Here is a 14,944-nt window from a genome sequence, read left to right as displayed (position 1 = left end):
AATACGAAATATACCAAATAAATACTAAGAGAGGTTTATGTATTGCGCAAAAATTAAAAGATTAAATTTAATTAAAAAATTAAAGATTTAATATCCGAAATATGATTGAAAATATTTAAAAATTCGTTTAAAATTATATTTGGGTCTTGAATAAACATACATACATATATCTCCATATGTTAAAGGTTAAAGAGCTTAATTGAGAGATATATTGTACATAAATTCAATCGTTTCAGTTTCAGTTTCAGTGTTCCATTAAATCGTTTCCGTGATGGGTAGCACATCCCAATGGATATATTCCTATATTCCTATTCCTATACGCGGAGACGCTGCACAAATTTTCCCATAAACGAATGCCATTCCAATTTTCTCCCTTCAAGTGCAACGTCCCAACAAAAGCCACAATCCCCGGTCGGTTAGGGTATAGCACAAAATTGTTATTTCATTATCGTGCCCTGACAATCAGTCAGCGGCTCTGAGCCAAAACTTGAAATCAACTTTGGGGCCTCCATTTGCCGTAGCCGTAGCCCATTCGCTTGTTTCGTTGTTCGTTGTTCGTTGTTCGTCACGTTGTTCTTGGGTGTTAGCTATGCTGTTGAACATGATCGGGCCAGGCCGGGCCAAGAGCGGCACGGCACAGGCACAGCCAAAGCCACAGCCAAAGCCACAGCCACAGCCACTCTGTGGCCCATGAGTAATATTTGTTCAACAGCGGCATTGGCAGCGGCAGCAGCAACGCCCTTTTTTGTCGGCCCGCCCCCGCACCAGACCCCCAGCCAAAAGCTAGCCCAAACCCATTCCCAAAGGAAAAAAAAACTCAACGAATGGGGGGACCCATTAGCCTAAGTCAAGCGCCGCCGTTGCCCCGTGACTTAAAATTTAAGTTGGTTTTTTTTTTTGTATGTTGAGGTAACAACAGATCTGCAATAGATGGGGTATATCCGCTAGGAGGAAACCATATGGAAATCGAGAAAATTTTATGTAGAACAGGTAACTTCATGAAGCTGCTACAAGTTTCTATCTCACTATTCCAGTGTGGCTTAGCAGTGCCATTCCCTCTCTTTCTCTCCCAATGTGTCACCCTGCCGTGTCAGTATCTCTCTCCCAGTGCAGCTTGGCAGTGAAGGGGATCTGAAGGATAGATAGAGTAGAGTATCACCGATTCTGCATGACTGCAAGCCAAAAAAACAATCTCAAATGGCAGTTCTTCTGGGTTTCCCGCGTAACACCCGCACTTTTTGGTCGGGGCAGGGGAGGCGCCTCGAAGCGCAGCTGCCATTTGCTGTGGCATTTTTCAAATTTGCGCATTTGTCTGCGCTTTGCATAATTTTTGTCTTATTTATTTTGTGGTTGTTTTATTTTTCATTTATCTTTTTTTTTTCGTTCGCTGTTCATTTGCGCTGTGGCTGTGTCTTACGTTTTTTGGGTCATATTTTTCATGGTTCGAGTTTCGGGTTTCGAGTGTTTTGTTTGCCGGCTTCTAAGTGGCCAAAGAAAAGCGAAAAAAATAAACAGCTAAACGACAGAACTGGCGGCCAGAGATCGCGGCCCCACACAATGAGAAAACAAAACGACTGGCACATACTCGAACTCCACAAAACAATAAAGATCAGAGTTCAGGGAATGCAGAGTGCAGCGAAAAAACCATTGGCTAAAATCGTTGCTTCATTTGAATTTGATTGTCGCTAAGCCTTTCATTTGCGTGCATTTCTCAGGGCTAGCAGGGTTCTCTTGGAGGAAGTGGATTGGGCGGCGCCTCCATCAGCTCCAAGATACAAGCGGAGGTTGCTAAATATCGTTGCCTTTTGGTTTAAATTAAAAAATAAGCAACAAATTAATTTTACCGGTTGAATCACAAAATTGAATGGCAATTAACCGATGGAAAAAAATGCATCTGCATCTATAACCCTATAGCTAAAGTTCCTCTCAAAGTCCAGCACACTTAACTTTTTTTGGGTGCGCGGTGGGTGGTAGAGGTTTGACCCAGCACCAACCACTCAACATTTGACCCGTTCTTCGGTCTGAAACACATTCTCTCTGTCTTTCCCTACCCTACGAATCGATAGCGCTTCCACTCTTTTCCCCTCTGCCCCACCCACTCTGTTGCTCTTGGATCACTCTCCCACCAACACCCAACCGATTGGATCATTCATCCATCCCACTCCCACACCCAACCCCAACCCCAAAACCCGCAAGATTGGCTTTGGTGTAACAGTAATCCAGTTGCAGTGGAACCCTCTCCCTACCTCCCTCCCTCCATCACTTCATCTATGTTTTTTCCATCGGTTGCAACACGTTCGTTGCTCGAGTCTTTTGTTCCACGCAGATTTATGTCATTCTCTTGCTTTGCACTGTGAACGGGCAGGGCGATGGTGGGGGGGTGACTGACCAAAAACAAAAACCACTTTGATATTTCCCTTTGTTGTTGTTGCTGTTTCTTTTTGCTATTTTTTTTTGTTGTTCATTGGATTGCATTGCATTTTGCTGCCTGCTGCTGCTGTTGTTGTCTCTCTCTCTCTCTCTCTTTTGGTTGTGCATTCCTTGGGCCAGAGCGAACCTCAACCGGTTCTCAGCAGGTTCGATGTTTTGGTTGTTGTTGTTGCTTGCCATTTATCGCGTTACAACAACTAAAGAAAGAGAGTGATAGAGAGAGAGTGAGATGTATAGGTTCGTGGAAGAGGGGAGTCTGAAATTTGTTGTCAGGTTGGTTTCTAAGTGAGAGAGAGAGAACTCTTCTGGGCAACCAACTCCTTTTGCTTGCAATCATTTCTTTTGTTGTTGTTCCACTTCCTTGCATCCTGTTGAACCGGTTCAAAAAGAGCAGCAAGAGCAGTTTTTCGTGTTTTCCCAGCAGCCTTACCATTTTTCCCTTCAAATAAAATACAATTAAAGTCTTTCGTTTTGCCCCTGCATTTCGTACCACATTCAAACACATTCCACAAAACGCAACCGCAACTCGAACCACAGGCAACATCGAACCTATTCGAACGCATTTGTTCAACTCCGTCGACTTCCTTTTCCATACCAGTGCTTTATCCATATTCTTTTATCCTAATAATTCAATAAATATTACTTTTATTTAGATTAATTAAAAGAGTTTTCTTGAAACAGAATAAAACTATGTCCAATTTGAGCTTGAAGCAACATCCAACTCGAACTTAAGGCAACATACCAATGTTGCGCATTCTTGTGGGGAAGGAGTGTTACGACAACGAGGTTGTGCTTGCCAGCATGTTAGCAACATGCTAAATGTTGCTGGACGCTACCTTACTGTGCCCACACACCCTGTTCCAAAGCGTATGGGACATTTGAATACCCTTGGAAAATTAATTTTCTAATATTGGTGAAATGCATATCGCAGAAAAACCCATTAATATTCATAGAAAAATATTTTAGCTATTTTAAAATTTTAAAATTTAGCTTTTTAATTTTCATTTGAACTTCAGTCATCAACTAACATAAATGTCTACAAGCGAATCAAATTACACATGCACGTGCCCGAAATGTACACACCACGAATCGCTCGGGGACTCCCATTTCTTTTTTTAAGTCAACCCAAAACCAAAACTGTGCAGTTATTCAAAAAATTCTTTCATATATTAGAACCACAGGTTTTAATTTCAGAGTCGCCAATGTAATAAAATTCCCGGTTCTAATTTCTAGACATTTCTGTCAGATAAAGTTATTATATAATTTGTGCTTCAATGCTCTGACAATAGAACACAGGGTATACAAACAGGGTGTACATTCAATTCCAAGCACGAATGTTGCTGGAGAGCTCATACCTGAAACGCAAAACTGAGCTGTCGAGCCGCGACTCGAACCTTTGGGCCTTGACAAGGTATGGAACACAGGGGAAAATATCGCCAGCAACACTGCAAGATACCAGGAACCCCACCCCACCGTGTTTGATCAACAATATGCCATGAAGTTTTAAACCTTAAAAGTACGCTGGACGAAAAGGGTGAGCCTAGCCTGGCATGCGTCGTATTTTCTGGCCCGTTTCGCTGCTGTCCATACCTCTCTTTTGCATCAGCAGCACGCGCTCGCTGCCACGCAACATGTGTCCGAGCCACAGCAACATCTGAGGGCGGGCGTATTTGAAAGAACGGCCTTGCCGCCCCAATGTATCTCACAAATCTCACAAATTTTTCGGGAAGGAAACAACGTGTCGAATTTTTTTCTGAATTCAGAAAACTCGTCGTGAATTTCTCGTGGCTGTTGCTGCCTCTTACGTGCCGTGTACGTGTGCGTGTGCGCGCGTGTGTGTGTGTGTGTAAAGGAGAAATTATTTAAAAACCGGTTCTCTTTCCTTTGAAAATTGTCCGTATTTTTTTGTCGAAAACCCAAACAAAATATATAATAATTCGAGAAGAGTTTGTGCGTTTTTATCGGGAAGGAAGATAGACCTCTCACTCACACCACTCTCCATTCGATCCGATCGCTCCGAAAAACGCCGCGAAAACAACAACAAAATATAGCATTTATTATTTTTTTCTTGTGCTCCTGCGAAAAAAAATTGCCAACAAAAAGAAGTGTAAAAGTGTTCCAAAGAGAAATCCAAGAATAAAGAGAGCCAAAATCCAAAGCCAAGATCAAAGCAAAAGGAAAAATATTCAAAGTGCAAGAAAGAAAAGAGTAGAGGCCGAAAAGAAGTAAAAAAAAGTGTGCAAGAAATACAAGAAACAAAACAAAAAGTTGCAAAATTTACCGAAATTTTCGAGGAAGGAAGAAAAGGTAGGAGAACACAAAACATATGAAGAAGTAGATGGAAAAACGAAACAGTAACCGTAATATTGCTTTTGTGTTGTGTGTGCTGTGTGTGCGTGTGTGTGTGTGCGTGTGTTGTGCCATTCACTTGCATTTTGCGCCAGCGAGCGAGCGAGTGAGAGAGAAACAGATGCAGATCTCTGCAGCCTGGCTGCTGCTGCTACCTGCTCTATGCCCGTGTGTATGGCCCGTTGTACGGCCATGTGTGTATTTGTGTTGTGCAGATCAAGCTGCTCTGCTGTTTCTCTGTCTCTCTTTGCATTGCAGTGGGTCCGTTAGGGTACCCTTTTCTTTTGTAGGCGAAGGGCATTACGATTTTGATCAGCTATTTGGGTCGACGAAATGCATGCACATCGAATGTTTATATTCTTTCAAAATTTGTCTGAAACCTGTATAAACTGCATAAACTCTCATGGGTATTCGAATTGAAATGACTGGTTTTTCATAGGGTATCCCGCAAGCCTCGGTTCCTGTTTTGTGGTTATCTCTCCCTCTCTGTCTCTCTTTGGCTGTGAGGTAAATGATTTTAGTTTTAGTTTTAGTTTCTAGCGCGCCAAGTGCCTGACATTTAAATGATGGAGGGGGGGACTAGTGCATTCAGGGCACGGGGGAAGGGGAATGTGGCAGGTTAAGTGCCAGTCAATGTGTTGCATAAGAGAGACAGCCAGAGTAGAAGAGGAGAGGAGTAGGGGATAATGAGCCACAAGCGCCAATTCGAATGCCAATTAAGCGGAAATCTAAATAGAAAATGTCTATTTTTTTCGGTAAAATGGGAATTTTTTGTGGAAAAAATGGAAGGAAAAGAAAGAGAAGAATTCTCTTTAGGGAAAAGGGAATGAATGAAGGGGAATCAGAGGAGATCTCGCTAAGAGCAAAAGATAAACTGTTGCAATAATTTATAAAATACATAAATTATAGTTAAAAAAAAAAGTTACTTAACATTCACATTAAACGTAATTAAGAAGATGTCGTTCACTCTCTCTCGCTCTCTCGGGAGGAAACGGAACGGTGAAAAAGGTTCCCAAAGAATGCCGTAAAAACAATAAAAACAAAAACAAAGGAGATATAAACGGAATAAACAGAACGGTAGAACCACAAATAAAAAAGAAGAGAAGAAGCTGTGGGAATTGTGGAGCGACTGGAGAGGAGAGGAGGACGGATCTATGGGAAGAAGAATGTGGATTGTGGATTCCCGGAAGAAATTGGAAATCAGTTTGGGAACAACAGAGAGAACGCGAACGAAAGAGATAGATGGAGAGGATATCTTAGAGATGAAAAGATATTAAATGAAATGATGCGAAGTATAAGTAGCGACAGAGAGAGAGAGAGAGAGAGATTTAGAAGAGTGTTTCCTCAGCGAGAAATACCACAAGATTTGGATAATGATTAAAATTGCAAATGGATCAAACATTTAGAAGATAAAAACATATGTATGGAAAGAATAGAATAGAGGAAATACATGAGAATAAAATTATATAGAAATAATGCGCAATCGAATATGAAGAAACAGTAAAAAATTAGAGATACAAAAGAAACACTTGGTCACTTTCCCCACAGATAAAGATGAGGAAATGGCGTCTAAAAATATAAAGAAGTAATAACTGTAGAAAAATAAGTAGATAAAAGAAATGCAAAGAATACATAAAGATATGGAAATAGTAGAATGAAAATATGTATATGACAATGGGCAGAAAAAGTACAGATAAAAGGGAAAAGGCAAATGGCAAACAAATAGAAAAAAAAAAAATATATATATACAGTTGTGTTCTGATGGCCGCCTCCACTTCCCTTTTGGATCTAGCTTTCGGGCCTGGGCTGGGTCTTAACTGACTCCATTACATTGCATTCTCTCTGTTATTTATGACTTTAGCCTACCCGTGCATGTGGTGGGTTTTATTTTTATGCACTATTTGCACCACGGTTGTTATTGTTGGTGGCGGCTGTTTTGGGCGTGGGCGGGCGGCCTGGTCTGGGGGGCCTTATTATTCTTGGCTGTTTTGGGGGGGTGGGGGGACCGGCCTACTCCCGGGGCGGCAGGGTGACTTGGCCGTTGGGCCGGTCAGGGCCTCGTGCGCAGTGGGGCCGGCGGCTTTGCTGGTTGTTGTTTTGGGTCTCAGTTTGGTCCGCGTACCACCTCTGTTGCTTGGGGGGGGGGGGCCGCCGGCTGTCTTCTGGCCGGGGGTGGTGGCGGGGGGTTCTGCGTCCGGTTAACCGGTGCCACCCTGCCGCTGTTTTAGGGGTTTCTGGCCCGCGGCCCGGGGCCCCGGCGCACGTGGCGTGGGTGGCGTTGGCTAGCCGGCCGGGTTGCCCAGTCTTGCGCGCGGGGGTTTCGCTCACACTCGTCGGGCGGCCGCCGGCTCCGGTTTTGGTACGTGACATGTGTGGCGGGGCAGGGGGGGGATACCACTGTACATACAGTGATGGAAAAAATAATAGAAACGGCATGCGCATTCAAATTTGAAACCAAATATTTCATTTTTGGAGCAAATTTTTTGAATAAAAACAACTGTGCTTAGTGTCAGGATAATGGGTGTTTACTTTGGATTCTCTTTTGGGCTCCTTTCGTACAAATTATAAGCTAGGTACACTAATTTGTAGGAAGATCACGTTTTTGTCTTGGAAAAAATAATAGAAACGCATTCCAATTTTGTTCTTATATTGTAATAAAACGGTTAAAATCGAATTATTTAGGTAATATATTATCGCCAAAAGACAAAAGAAGATATGAAATACCTATTCCTAAGGATTCCGTTTTTGTTGTTGTTATTATTCGGTTCAGAATGGGTCGTGGAGTATATTGTAGGGATATTAAAAAAAACATATCCTAAATCTAAAAACTGAAGGCCACACAAGTTCAGATGGTCACACATATCTAAAATGGATTTAAAAAAGTGTTTACTTCGATTTACTACAAAAAATAGCGAGACACACGCTTATGAAAGCCCGCAACATGGGTTCATTTCGACAGGCGCATTGTTCGAAAATCCAAAAAAAATCCCTTTCTCTCGTTGATAGATCTGAAAAATGTTCTTAAAGCACGGGTTAGTAGTCGTACTATAAGGAATAGGCTGATTTATGTCAATTAAAAAGGTCATATAGCTCAAAAAATATAACACTACTTTCCAAAAAAAGTTTAGAAACCGAGTAAATTTCGCGAAGGTGCATTTGGGTCGTCCAAGTTACAAAAATGTGTTAAAGTCATATGAAACTAAGGTAAATGGGCTTATATTTGTTGGGGAACTTCATATAAGGCATTTTAATACTACTTCTCACGACCCAGGTATTCTGTTAAAGCGGGTATGCATGGTGGTGGGCACATAATGTTGTGGGGATGCTTTATCCATTCGGTTGTTGGTCCAATACTTTGGATATAGAAAAAAATGTGTGCCTCCGACTATGTAAATATACTCGACAGTATAATTCTGAGTAGGAAATACCATTAAAGTGGTAGTTCGATCAGGATAATGACCCGAATCACTCCTAAATACTGACCAAGAAATGGTTCCTGGACAAAGAAGTTTCCCAGATGGATTGGCCTGATGGAATATCAGACTTTAATCCTATAGATTACCTTTAGGAGATCTTAATGAAAAGAACTGGTGGCTATAAGACCAAAAATAGAAATGATTTTTGTCAAAATGCGTTACATAAAACAGAAGTGGTTTTCGAGGTTTGGGTACAAAATATCAAAACTCTGCGAATTGGATAGGGCTATCTGCTTAACATTTTTTGTGCTAATAAATAAAGTATTAAGAGTTAATTTTCAAACTTATTAAATGTAAAAACTATTCCTCTTTTTTGTTAAAAATCCGCGGAGGCATCTGGCGAACGTTACTGGCGTGACGTTACCAAATTCCGCGATTATAAAAGCCTAAAAATATACTGTTAGCCGAGGTTGGACAAACACTCTGATAATGGTTTTAGGTAGTTTAATATGTTAGAAAGAATTTAAGGAAAAACTTGTATCAATAATCATCTTCTTCCTAAGAGATAATAGTAAAAGGAAAAAATTTCTATAAAAATACCAGAAAATACCAAAAATGTGAACTTATTTTCATAGGTTTTAGGATGAAAGTTAATGAAATTATATGTCAATAAAGTAAATAAGTTACCCTTCAATAAATTTAGAAAAAAATATCCGGAAAAATGATATATAAAAAATGGTTTTTATTGACTTTTTATGATTTTTGGCCTGGTGGACCTTTTGGCGGAACTGCCCATATGTACCTTTATGCATAAAACATTCCTTGGAAAAGGAAAAATCTAAAAGAAATTAAACAAAAAAAACGTTTGGAAAATACAAAAATACTTGATATATTTTTATGATATTAATACAAATTAAATATGTAAAACCACAAATATTAAAATTAGGCTATATTAATAAACAAAGAATAACAAAAATGAATTAAAACTACAATAAAATATGACTAAATTCCATTAAAACAGGTGAAATCCAAAGAGTGGCGGCTAGGGGAATCAATTAAAAAAATAGGTCTGAAATGATACATAGAAGCTAAATTCTTAGAATAAATAGAATACAAAAAATATATAAAGTAGCGGAAAGATGAATACAAGATTTGGCTAAATTGTCAAACCACAAAAAAAAAAGATTTTGGAATGCAAACCGCAAACATTTTTGGGTTTACTGACTTCTTCCATTCAGAGAATTCTCTACCCAAACATTCTCACGCGGTCGAAAGAAGAGAAGTCTCTTTTCTGTCTCTCTGTCTCAGGCTGTCTCTCAAAAATTGAAAATTATTTCATCCAGAAAGATGATTTCCCTGTGACATTTGTGGCTCTGTTTTCAAGCGTAATTTTCTTCAAATTTTTTTGTTTTCAGAGAAAAAGTTGAAGACAAGTGTGTCCCCCCTATCCTCCTTTACCCCTCTCTCTGTCACTGAGGTATAGGAGGGAGGGGGTGTGTTGGGAGGTCAAGTGGTTTTGACCGTGAATGTGCACAAAGCAAAAAAGAGAAAGAGACAGAGACAGAGAAAGCAGAGAAGAGAAGGGAGAGACGAAAATTGTCATGTGAGAAAAAACTACAGAGCCATGACAAAACGATTTTCGAGAATTAATTTGTGGAGAAAAAAGAGTGCTGTGAAAACGGGTGGGAGAAGAGTGAGAAAAGGGGGAAAGGGGTATGTGGGCACAGCCAGCCATTTAGCCAGAATTTTCCAGTATTCGTATTGTTTTTTTAGCCGCTTATCAAACGCTTTGAATCGAGAAATAAGAGTTCTCTTCCCCCTCAGCTTCTTGTATTTCGATTGAAAAATCGTTTCGGAAATATAATATCTTAAAAGTTCTCGCTTTCTTGCCTTTTTCACTCAATTAAAAAGGCAAACTTCGATAGAAACTACACGAATTTATACCCATTTAATTCGTGTAGTTTCTAAGGGGATCAAAAGAGGATAAAAAATGTAAAAGAAGTTGGAGCAGTGCAAGAATATGAGGTTTAAGTAGGGAGTAAAGTGCGGCAATTAGTGCGAGAAAAGCTGGTACAAAAAGGGAGAGTAAAGTGCGCCAATAAGTGGCAGAAAAAAGAGATTACAAAATCCATGGATCAAGTGGGATGAAATATAATTGGCAAAAAATAACAAGATAATGCAATGTACTTGTATGCACTACCTTCCACTGCACATTACTTCCGTTCGTACTCACCTTCCATCATTTCCTTCCCACCATTCCTCCTCTCATTTGATAATTCCCTCCCCCTCCCGACACAAATGACAGTTTCCTCCTTGACTTAACTCCCATAACGACAGCTGACATAGGAGCACAAAAATACTTGTATTTTCGATCCCCAAGCGATAGATTTAAGACAGTTTAAAGAACAAATTAAAAAGGTTCTTCTCTGGGTTGGAATTCGTAGGACTTCTTTTCAGAAAAGAAATCAGTTTGAGGTACCAAATCTTAACATTATTCCATTGATATTCTTGATCAGAACGGAATAAGAGAAGGAATTAAAAGACAAAAAAATTGGGCAGTTTTTGTGATCTTTTACTTGAATTTGAACTGTTGGTTAGCAGTGAAATATATCAGAATAGGTATGTAAAGACATATCTTGAGACTCAGTTTAAATTTTCAAGTTTTCCTTCACCTGCCGTTCTGTCTCCTCCTGATCTTCGTTTCGTACTACATTTTTCCATTCCATTTCCCAGTGAGCAAAAACCCCTCAGGTCTCCCTCGCTTTTTTATTGTTTTTTTAATTTGTGTTCTTTATTAGTTTTTATTGCTTTTCTTTTTGCAGCGTTTTGTGGCAGGCAGGCAGCGTCCGACAAGTGTAAAAACAAAGACAAATAGTTGTCTAAAGAAAATGTAAGGAAATTAAATGTGGGGAAAACTCAGCTCCACTGTCTCGTGGTCTTACTTTTTGAATAATTTTGAATGTTGAAAAATGGGGTTTTCCTGCTTCCATTTTCCATAGGTAGTACTATTTTCTTCCATTTCATTTAGATGTCAGATTTTGCCACATGTTTTTCTTAAGTAAATTCGAAATGCAGGGAAAATAGAAATCTGCGACAACAGTTAAACTATAAGAGGAGCATCTCTTCTTTATAATTTTTCTAGTTTTTCTATACCATAAACTTATTTATCTCCAATCAAAAATTTCCCATTGCCAAAAAATGTATCTCCATAATAAATAGGAAATGTTATCCAAAGTACCCAAAAAAGTGCTCGAATATTTTGCAGAATTTTATTCTAAACAGAAAATTTATTAAAAAAAAGTTTAAAATTTAAAAAAAGACTTAAAATTTCTTCAAAAATAAACAAACACGAAAATCATTCGTTTTCCATGCCATTCTAGGAACCAACAAAAAACTCAATCAAATGAAAATCAAAAACTTCTTTCATCTTTTAGTATCCCTCTCCACCTAATTTTGTTTCTTCAAATTGTATGACTCCTCAAATTAAAATGCAAAAAAAAGAATCAAATCAAAACGCAAATCGATGGCTAAAATGTTGGAATATTTATTGTTGTGGAAGAGAGGGAAGTGGGTTCCCTCTGCGTGACATTTAGCGGCCCCGGTCCTCCCCCCCTCCCCACTAGTCGCCCCACCATGACTTCGCGTAATGTCATTCCATGCGAAATCTGAAATCTCAGCAGAAAAAAAGAAGCGAAACAGACAGCAGAAAAAAAGAACCAAAAGAAGAAAAAAAAAAAAATAAAAACAGAAGCAAAAGCAACAAAACCAAAACAAAAAAACGGCAGCAAAACTTCTTGGCCCTGAGACCAAACCAAAAAAAAAAAGAGGAGACATGGCAGAAATTTTTGGTAATTCGGAGCGTTTAATCATTTAAAAAGCATCTTTGTAAAAAAAATGTGTAGCGGGTGAGGGTGATGGGAAGGGGATTATGTCAGGGGAGGGGTGGTGGGGGAGGCATCACCAGAACAAAAGAAATAAAAGAAAGAAATAAATTTGTTCTTGTATTTTGCGGATAAAACAGTCAAAAGTTGTCGCGAGGAGGGATACGTAGGGAGGAATACTACTAAATACGCGATGGTAGAGCTAGGAATACTAATATTGATGGTGTAATGGGAATGCCTACACTTGAGGGTGGATGGAGCAATATTACTTGGTTTTGGACAAGGAAAGAATAGTATAAATAAATCTGGGAAATTCAATATTTGCTCGTCATCATCTTCACCCCTCTGCAAAAGCCTCTCTTTCACACCTCTCTTCCCTATTCAAGCCTACATTTCTTTCCCTCTCTTGCTTGCTCCTTTATTTGCAGTCTTCTCTTTTTCTTTCACCTTCCGGCAGCATCTTCTTCCACTACTTCCACTTCCAATCCCCTCCCCGTTTGGTCACGCATTGAACTAAAAATTGAGGTCAAAATAAAGCCCAAAAAAAACGGCGACTTCCGTCATAATCGACTATAAAATACCCATTAAAATGATTTATTCGTGTGGAAATGACCTGAAAATGAAAGAAAAACAATTTTAAATGAGAAATGGAGTGATAAGATGAAATGAAAACGAATTTGATATACCCTGGAAAGGGCAATAAATAAAGGAAGGAAATCCATCCATGATTCCCTAAGCTACCTCAATCCCATCTTTACTGCCTCAAGCCTTACTGCACCTTCCTTACACTCTGCCCCTCTTCTTTCTTTCCCTCACCTCCTCCCCCTCTCTGTCTTCCCACACCCCAAAAAAGATTGCCTTTGCCAGCGGCGGCCGAAAAGTTACAATAACTTTTGCCACAGTTTAAGTTGGCCGCCGTTTTCGTATCTTTTGTGTGCGGCGGCGAAGTATCTTTTGCTTTTTGCCTTCTGCTTATTTTTTTTTTTGCTTGGTCAAAGGAGGAGGATGGAGGAGAGGGTGTGGCAAGTTGTGGGGGGTGTCAGTGTCATTGCTACTCGAATGCATTTTAATTCGATTGAGTATCTTTTGCGCCGTCTTGTGTCAAGGGGAGGCGAGGCAGAGTTCTTACAGTCATTTTTACAGGATAGCAGATACAGAACTGAGAGTATATGCAACTAAATGAAGTCCTTGGAACCAGAAAATGGGAAGCAAATGCAAGACATTAACTTGGGGAAAAATTCAAAAGGAATATAATGAAATATATTTCAATTAAGTTTTGAGATTTTATCAATGGGAAACATATTTGTTTGAGGGTTTCTAGGGTTTTTTCAGTGAGATATTTGAAGGATGCGAAATAGCTTAACAAAATAAAGGCACTTCGAGGAGTATTATCTAGTGCCATCATATATTTTTTGTTTTTAATACATTTCCTTTGGCTTTTGTTCATTTATTTTTCATTCAAGAAAATGAAAGATTTTTCCACTTACATAAAACGCAAAAAAAATGTCGTTTTTCATCTATAAATCTTCTGTACATGATTTATAAATGGAATTTAGGTTCGAATGGAGCAATTCGAACGAAGAACGAAAAATGAATAGAGGACTGGTTTTGCCAATCAAAAAAGTGTTAATTTCCTGAGCTTTTATGCGTGTAAAATGATGATAAATATTCATTTGTGAATCATAGACTGAAAGATAGCTTTAAAGTGGACTTAAAAGAGAAACAAAAAGCAGCTGAAAAACATCGCAAATGGAATGCAAAGTTATATTGTAACATTACTTAACAAGTAAAACAAGGGCTGAATAAAAGTAGGATATCTAGGAGATACAGCCCATGTACAGAACTATTGTTGAAAAGACATCAGATCTTGGCGACTCTTAAGATTACAGGAATCTTATGTAAAATGTATGGTTTCATTATTTTTTAAGAAAAGGCCATTATAGGAATAGGACACTTTTTTAATATTAGAGTCTATTTATGATTTAAGACTATTTAAATTTCAAAGATAAGTATGAGATTAAATGACAAAGAAGGAACAACCTCAATTGAAAGTCACTGTTTGTCTTTTAATCAAATTTGTACACATATTTTTTTTGGCATTTTTTAATTTTATTTAAATGTGAAATGCCAGGCTTTTTTTAAGGTGGGAAATGTTTTATTTATTTATATTTATTTATTATTATTTATATTTATATATTATTATTATTTATATGCATGTATTTATTTTATTTATTTAGTTTTATTTTTCATGCAAATTTACTAAAACGATCCACGCGTCCTTTCCTTTTGCAGGTAGAACTTACGAGTGGAGTGGAGAACCGCTTAGGTGCAGAGAAAAGTCAATTCTTAAGGATGCGCATCTGTTGGATGCAGCCAGGTCCTTAGAGAAGATTTGAGGCGTAAGAAAAGGAGCAGCAAGGAAGAGAAGCAAAAGCAGCTGCAACAGAGTAGCGGCAAGCAAGGAAGAAGCAAGAAGGAAGAACCAAACACAAACAAACAGATTTCAAGGTAAGTGGAAGGCCGGCCCACCTGTTGCCTCTAGAGGAGTCTCAGGACCCCTGCCACACCCCCCTACATATCTCTCTCTCCCTCTGTAAAAAGTATCTGTATCTTAAGGGCAGACGCCGCTGCTGCTGCTGTCAAAAGTGAGCGCCAAAGTTTACGCTTTCGACTTTTAGATACTTTTGCAACCCCTGTCACCCATGCCCCCCTGCCACCACAGATACAGATACATCCGAAGCCTATCCTTCTCCTGTTTTATCCTTGCCCCCTCTTCCCCTTCTTTCCCTCCTGCCTCACCGCTGCTTTTGTTTCGCTTTTGTATCTCTAAGATACTTTCTCTCTCCACTATTTTCTATTGTTCTTTGG

The 14,944-nt window shown here is 39.1% G+C and overlaps 1 protein-coding gene across 1 annotated transcript in view; it reads left to right on the top strand.

Annotated features, from left to right (window-relative positions):
* Nucleotides 1-3,971: 3,971 nt before the first annotated feature.
* LOC111068738 (homeotic protein female sterile) overlaps nucleotides 3,972-14,944 on the top strand; it is a 114,826-nt gene continuing 103,853 nt past the window's right edge. The window contains exons 1-2 of the mRNA XM_022358426.2: nucleotides 3,972-4,737; nucleotides 14,369-14,584. The gene's annotated coding sequence lies outside the window, so the exon portion shown is untranslated. The remainder of the gene's footprint in view (nucleotides 4,738-14,368; nucleotides 14,585-14,944) is intronic.

The sequence above is a fragment of the Drosophila obscura genome, unplaced genomic scaffold, assembly GCF_018151105.1.
Source record: "Drosophila obscura isolate BZ-5 IFL unplaced genomic scaffold, ASM1815110v1 contig_73, whole genome shotgun sequence".
Taxonomy (NCBI): domain Eukaryota; kingdom Metazoa; phylum Arthropoda; class Insecta; order Diptera; family Drosophilidae; genus Drosophila; species Drosophila obscura.
The sequence above is the reverse complement of the archived record's forward strand: the minus strand, read 5'-3'. Positions and strand labels throughout refer to the sequence as shown.